The following is an 8,307-nucleotide window of genomic DNA, read 5'->3' as shown; positions in this document are numbered from 1 at the left end:
TGCTCAAGCACATAATGAAAAACCTGAAGGAAAGCAAGTTTTGACTGCGTACTTTTGCCTATTAGCCCTGGAGTCAAATTTAGCCATGCAGAGAACAAAAAAAAAAAAGATCTAAACCGATTGTTTACTGCTCAGACGACAGCCTATTAAAATCACCCTCGTTACTACAGGAATAGTACATATTTACAGGGATTGTGGCTGATTTTGATCAGCCATACCAAGCCATGCCTCAACCCATTTCATACTGATTAGAGTCTGGTCATATTTTAAGTGTCTATGAAATTATGCAAATGGAATCTGTACCAGAAAATCAGATTGCCAGATAATTGACCATTAATCTTTGATAAAAGTTTAAAAAAATTAAAGCAATCAGAAATCAGCTTAGCGTACAGTCTCTTGGGCCTTATTTTGCTCTAGTAAGTCTGTACACTAAGCTGATTTCTGATTGCTTTAAGTTGTAAAAATTGCTTTTTAACCCACGGATATCAATGAGATTGCACCTGGTGTAAGTCGGGGCTGAATTTGATCCGCTGTGTGCCTTAATCACAGTATATTTTTGTTAAAACCCAGTATTTGTGTGGATCTGTGGATACTGATTTGTTCAAGCGCACGATAATCTCCCCCTAAGCCCGTCAGAATACAGCAGGTTAATAATGCTGTAAGTAGAATCCAATTTATTCATAAAACACCGGAATGCTTTAACCAAACTGTTCTTTTGTGGCAAGCCCCCTCCTGCCTGGCTGCGGCAGACAAAGGCTCCTACCGCAGCCAGTGGGAAAGGGGCAGGATAACAATAGCACGGCGTCTGTCACGCCGTCCACCCCTCTGTCTGTCCGTCCATCAGACAAACAGTTCCCTCTCCATCCACCGTTTCGCAGAACCAGAGGCACCGTCGTGCTCTGTCCCGCAGTCTGTGGTACCTGCTTTGGGAACTAACTAGGGCTCCACATCTGTAACCATTATTTGATAAGTGCCCCAACATTTTTGGTGGCAGCAGGAGAGTGTAGTCCTGTGACAACATTCCAGCCCATTAACAGTATCTCTTAATTAGCATATATAGCGCTTGCTGGGTGTTTATTGGAATTCAATGAGTACACGCTGTAAAACTTCCTGTCCTATGTGACCAACAAAGTAAATAAAAATCCCTCATGCTTTAGTGGGAGGTTAGATTAGCTTTGCACAGACTTAAGAAAAGCAAAGTATTTTCTATTTAAAGACTCCCTGTGCAAACTGTTACAGCCCACGAACTTTGGCAAACACTCCACCTACTTGTGATCCCCCTTCTGTCAGCACCAGGAGCCCTTGCCAGGAATCACAGCCGTATCACATCTGGTGTCACCTCAGCACTGGACAGAGATGATCTGTCACTTCAGACCAAGTAAGAAAAAGACGACGGAATGACAAAGAGACAGACATCAGCCGTAACGAGAAAAGAATAAAACCATACTGGCCAAAACGACAGAACCATCCAAACCACCACAAAGGGATTCAAGTTGAAGGGGACACCCAGGTTACCTCTGATTAAATTAGCAAGAGGGTGGAACTTAGTTTTTTCATTAAGCTGGATTTTAGGATATTAACCAAATGTGCGTGTACAATCCTGTGCTGCTCATTCGTATGCAGGGCCAGAGAGCTGTTCACAAGCCGGGGGCACATCCCGCTCTCGTGCCCCCACCCTCCTCCATTTTCTCACGAGGGCTGGTGGCAGCTGGAAATGGCCACACGACAGAGAGGGTCATTGCTCACTTCTTCAGGCCATTTACTTTTGCTAAGCCCCAAGATAAGTCCTCTTTCTAGAGCTCCTCTGTGCAATCCTGCTCATAAACACAATTTCAAAACTGGCAGGTACCACAGCTGTCTGTGCCCCCCATCCTCAAAGGGCAGGTACCAGATTTGTGCGAGTTATCCTTGCAAAAACATGTGCAGGCTGCTGCGTGTGGCCCTTCCATGATCCCCAGGGAGGGGAAAACCAACCAGCCTGCAAAGGAGGCTTCAGATTTATCCAAAATGAAAAGCTTTTGATAAAATTACTGGTTAAGATAATTAATAAATTGAACAGACCACTGGGAAGGAGGTCCATCATTCAATGTGCTCTAGGATTCCTAGAAAATAAACCACCCAGCATGCTTTAATTCAACTGAGAGCTCATGGGTGCCACAGTGAAAATATAAACCCAAAATCTATGCCCTGCATTACACAGGTGGCCAATCTAGATGCTCATAATATTTTCTCCCAAGATAAAGTTACTTTGCTGATGCAATGAAATTTTTGCAAAAAAACCAGAAGTCCAATCACCTTCAGCTCCCAGGGATGTTGCAGTAATGAAGGTTGCCACAAGCTGGTAGAGATCCAAATGTTATAATACTGTTTCTAGAGCTGTACCCAACACCACCATTGCACCTAATCAGCATGGGTAAATGCAGTAGTCAGAGAGCAACAAAAACTCCATTAAGTTATATTTGGGACAAGCCATTCAAAATTTCTCTCGGGTTAAGACACACTTGTGTAAATCATTGGAGCTACTGTACATCAGCAACAGCTTTGAGAAAGATTTTTTTTTTTTTTTTTTGTGCTTGGAAGTAAAAAGAGAGAAGGGCCCCAATTACTTTTTATAACAAAGCAGCTCAGTGACTCCTCAGGGTACCAGCCTCTCAAGGAAATCCCACAGCGATGGGGGAGCGGCTGCTGGGAATGGTGTCTGGAGAGACACAGCACGTGATGGGCCCCAGTGTTCATCCTGAAGGAAAGCCCCAGGGCAGGAATTACAACACTGCCATCACCAAACGCGGGAGATGGACAGAAATTACCTGGAAACACAAAGGAGCAGTGATCACTCCAGTGATGAGTTCTGCAGCAGTGACCAGCACGGCGCCACGGACTCTGTTAGTGGGTACCACGGCATGGGTCAACAAATGCACGGGTATCAGGAATGAGCTGAAAATGTCAAAAGGTTCATTAGAGATCATGGCTGATTTCCAGGAATGCTACAAAATACAGACACTGAAGGGTAAGTCTGCAACTCCAAAGCAGAGGAGTCCTTATCACCTGGGAGTTGTTATTAGATTTCTGTCTATGCTTAAAACAACTTTTAAAAGAATTGTACCATAACAGGCATTTTCTGGCAGCATTTTCTCATGTGCACAACAAAGACTAACAGGGAAAACACTGTCAAATACTCCTGCGACCTCAACGCCTTAGGGAGGCAACTGATTTCAAACCACTTTCTCCATTCTCATCAATATGACAATCGTATCCCATCTCTGCCGGATTTCTCCTTTCACCTTCCTTCATAAAATTGTCTGCTCAATTTTATAGCATTTGGTCTATGCACATAATAGGAGGTGACTGTCTTGCTGATGATTTTCCAGTGCTTAGGTGACTAAAAGGCAATATAAACTAGTGCAAAATGAGATGATCCAGTGAGAAAGAAAGCAATTCAAAACTGAGTTAGGAGACAGAGAATGCCCATCTAGTTCAGCGCAACTCACCAACAGCAGAACATAATTTTCAGTAATGGCAACAACCTTGGCAAGCTTTGACCTGCTAGACTAGGGCTAATACATTTGGGCAGAAGTAACCCATGGTATCTGGTTTTATTTTTGCAGAAAAGCTTCTTTGTTTCTAAAAATTCAGAGGGACAAATCACCTTTATCCTCTGGCATGCAGCAAGGCTCTAATGGATAGTTTCTGTCGGCCACTTGAAAACTGAAGCTATGAGAATGCATGAGCCTCCATGCAGACAGCATAAAAATCCATCTCCAAATGCTCAGGCATGGCAAAAATAACTCTCTCAATGTGGATGGAAACGTTACCACAACCACAGAGTCAAGGCTTCTTCTCCTCAGGCATCTCTTGTCCAGTTCCAGGGCTGGGCTTCAGCCGGGTGGACACAGGAACTCGCACACACTGCCCTCTGTGAACAGCAATTCTCTTCTGAGTGCTCTAATTGAGCAATTCACGATTCTGCTCTTCCAGATATTTTATCAGAACAAAAAAGCCTCACCTAAAACTACTCCCTACTGATAAAGGACTACAGGACTGCTGCAGCGAGGCTTCGGACACTTCGAAACATGCTTCAAGATGATCAGGGAAGCATTTCTGGATTAGCAATGCGATTTGATCCGAATGTTTCGAACTTTCAAATTTTTCACAAGAAAGTTACTTCTTGCTTGGTTGTTTGCATGAAGATGCTTGCCCATCCCTTGCCTTTGCCAGTAACCCAGAGGTATATGGGACTGGAATTTCTCCCCACCTGCTACAGCAAGACCATGGAAGTAGCAGAGCTATTGGCAGAAAGCTTTGTTAGAGGAGGGGAAAAAGACAAGACTATAAAGTGAAATTTTACAGTCATAAGAAAAGGTTCTCTGGATTTACATAAATCTACTTGGCAGTGAATATGTTAACAGTTGACCGTAACTGTTTGGAGAGAAACAAGCTGCTTGGATGCTGGCAGCAAAAATGCTGCTTTATCCAATTCCTACAGTGCCAAGCTCCTCCACCCTCTCTGAGCAGCATTTAGACAAATGCCAACATTTTAAAATTAAGTGGCCCCATCATTATTAATTCATTTGGTATTCATTGTAACAACATTAATCATAGTAAACTGCAGCAGCTTTATTACACATGTAATGTGTACTTCCCTGGAATTTCCCTGTAAAATCTGACATTGCTAACAATGTAAAGACAATGAGACATTACAACCAAGCAAAACAATAATGAACACACAACTTCATAAATCATTATTCTGCCCGCAAGTATGTTAAAAAATAAACTCATTTCAAAACTAGAGGAAAAAACAACATGCAATAAGTGACATCAGTGAGTTTGAGGCTTTTGGTTGCAACAAAGAAACAAAACAGCATGCTAATATGACATTTACAAATAATACCTAACCGCAGCCTAATTAACTTATTGTGTGCTTACTAAACTAGCATACATATTATATTAGAAGAAAAACACTTATTTGTTCTGTTGCTAAGAAACTTCAGACATTTGCATATTTAACAAATTGTTAGAGTGTTTTTAACCAGAACCCATCACTATTTATAAAAGACAAATTTAAAACATGAGATCAAAGACACAACATTAATTTTTCTTTTGTCAACTGTCTTTGTTCAATGGCTCAAAGAAGCAGTTTTATAGCCGGCTGATACATAATGAAACATCTGGTATTATTCTGAATTACAGCGGAACCCACTAATAGTCAAGGGCTTTTCTTTATTTCTCATACACTAGTCAATGTACTATAGGGACCAATCCAGCAGCACTTGAAGAACGTGCCTTTGAAATCGCTGCAAGGCTTTTCTGACTAAGGAGTTCAGGATCCATCTCTAGAACAGGAATACCACTAACTTTTTTTTCTTTTAAAGGCTCCAGATGTCAGCTCATTTTAATTGGTCTCATAAGTTGTGCAAGAGCAGGAACCAAAAGCACAATATTAGGGAGCGACGCAGTGAATAAAGCCCGGAGGTTCTCCGCAAACTGGGAGATAATGGCGGGAGCCAGTGCCACGACACTGCTGCTTACCGCGCCCACCGATCCTGTCTGTCGCGTGGCAACTTGTGGCTCCTTGGACATTAATCCAGAGCAGCTCTGGGTCACTATTTTACTGACTGTGAGCAAGACCATTTGCCAGCTTACCAGGGATCAGCATAATGAATAGCAGAGCTTGAATCCCCTTCTCCTATCCCGTCTACACTAGACACTCACTAACACAGCGGGAGGCCTCGGCCAGTGCACTGCGTGTGTGATATCTGAGGCACGTCCACATGCCGCTGAGCGCGCTTGTGCCAGCGTGGCCGGATCCAAAAATGCTCTTGGGGTGTCTCTACCCTGCTCTGCCACCTCCAGCGTAGACATATTCTAGGAGGAGAAAGATGAAAAGGGAAAGCAAAGAGACACTGGAAGGAAATCTGAAAACTCACGGAGCTGTAACAAAACCAAGGTAATCTTAAACTTCCTATCTTTGGTCTACTTAAAGTGGAAAGGATGTCACATGGAGTTAAAGCTCTCTTCAGAAAGCTACCGCAGGGATTGTCATCCTAGAGCTGCTTTTTCCGCCTACCAAAGGTAGGGGATAGTCAGGTGTCTCCTTCCTCCCTTACCCTCCCTGCTCCGCCTGTCTTGCTAAAAATCCAGGACCAAGGAATTCCTGTGGCAGGACAATATCCTACTACGCTCTTGGGAACAAGCTAATAAAATTTGACTCCTCAGTCAGCTGAATACTTAGATTTATGATTTGAAACAAAAATTCTCAAAGAAAACATGTGACAATCAAAATCGTTACTTACGAAAGTAAACACTGAAAAAATAATAATTCTGCTAAACTGTAGGATTAACCAAATGAAAGTAATAGTTTACCTCAGTCACCAACAGAGGTTTCTGGAGGATTTAAAGAGTTCCAAGACAAAATCTCCTTGCAAGGGAAAACAGTTTGTAACAGCTTCAGTAACAATCATGTACAAACTTTATTAACCAAAAGTAGCAGAGCGCAGGCAGCAGTTTAAGCTGTGCAAGGCTGAAGACAACTCTGTTGTCAAGACGAGCTGGGTGCGATCGCAGCACCAACCCCAGGTTTGGATGCAACCAACTGCAGCTCTTCCCTGCGCCCAAAGAGCTCTCACCTACGGCGTACAGAGGGGAGGCTGCTGAAAAACACTGCATTTTCAGCAAGACTCGGCAGGTCCTGCCAGCTCTCTCCCTTGGGGAGGAGCGGCTCATACCGGCAGCTCTCCCCAGCTCCCTGCTGCACAGCACAAACTCCCTCGCAGCAGGGAGCGCGTTTTCCTGTGGTCTCCACCACAGGAATATGTTACTTCACGCTAAGGGGTAGAGTTGGAAGAACACGTACAAGACGAATGCACACATTTTTAAAGCCTTTGTGGGTTCAAAACATACACACAAGTCTATGGCCCGCAGTGACATTTCTCTGTCAAAATTTCAGGCAGAGGCTGTGTATGACGGGACTTCATCTGTGACTCTGCTGGCTGGTTAAAAGCTCAGTTTTCCCAGGAGGAACATCCTCCGCACTTCCAGCCCAGCACCTGTCTGTGTTAGTTAAGACGAAGCAAACTTTGTCCCAAAAAGCTTACCGTGCTAGAAGGTGTCCCCATGGGTCAGGCTGTAGCCCAGCTGGGCATGTTCATGCTGGCTTTAATCTGCCCAGTCCATGGCTCCACGCCTTCACTGCTAGTAACTTATCTCCCTTTTACCTGTGTTGCCACATTTGCATTGCAGCAGTAGGTACCTTTCATCCCCGGCAGCCAACCCATGTTATGAGTACACCTGGATTTATTGCACAGACATATGCTAAGCAGGACGAGACTGCAATCACCAACAAGGCAGGAGAGTGCTGCCCACAGTCTTCTAATTACAAGTAAACAGCTGAAGTTCAGCTATATTGTAAACAACTGAAAACCGGGCATGAAATGGGAAGTGGGTATTCTTAACAGAAAACAGTACCAACAGACTCTGTACTTAGAAAACACACACAAATACAAAGCTTTCCGTAATAGCACCAAGTGTTGCGGTTTCTATTTGAGGCAGAGGACTCCAGTTATAGCTAAAACCATTTCTTACATTCTTCTGGGATGCAAAAGGGGGCTGATGGAGGAAAGAACATCTAGGAGAAGTTCTGCTGAAAGCAGTAATAATAATAATAATAATAATAATAATAATAATAATAATAATAATAATAATAATAATAATAATAATAATAATAATAAAAATGTTGGTATGTAAAGACACTCCCAGAAGATAGTCCCTAAACTGCCGAGGCTCTGCAGTCAGTTGTTAAGGGATGGGCTGAAGCAAAGCCTGATTGAACACCAAGAAAAAGCGTTTGCTGCTTCCCTCAATTCTACCTCTTCACAGGTATGGAGCTGCCCGCTTCTGCAGGTCTCAATTGCTCTCTCTGGCAGCGCAGCCCAAGAGGCGCACAGGGAGTTTCAGATGACAGCCAAATTCCAGGCATGCACTGGACATGCAGCCAAGTTCTACCAACCATCCTTAATGGAAATGCTACCCCCCTCAAAATGACTTAATCCAAGTTTTATGTTACAAACGTGCAATGCCTCCCTGCTGGAGCACTACAGCATTTCTAACCTGGCTACTTTCTTCTTTGCTTTCTTCAGAAGAATAAAGTGAGTCAAAGGTATGTTTTGGGCTTGATGGACGGCTGTAGCTGGTAGCGGCAACACCGCCAGCATCACAATAACCAGAAGGGAACAGAGCACTGAGAGAATAAATACAAGAAGTTTCCAAGCATTTAGTTTTGCACTTTCAGTACACAGCATTCGACACTGAAAT

Source organism: Nipponia nippon, unplaced genomic scaffold, assembly GCF_047370975.1.
Source record: "Nipponia nippon isolate SJK-2023a ecotype South Korea unplaced genomic scaffold, ASM4737097v1 scaffold_7, whole genome shotgun sequence".
NCBI lineage: Eukaryota > Metazoa > Chordata > Aves > Pelecaniformes > Threskiornithidae > Nipponia > Nipponia nippon.
The sequence above is the reverse complement of the archived record's forward strand: the minus strand, read 5'-3'. Positions refer to the sequence as shown.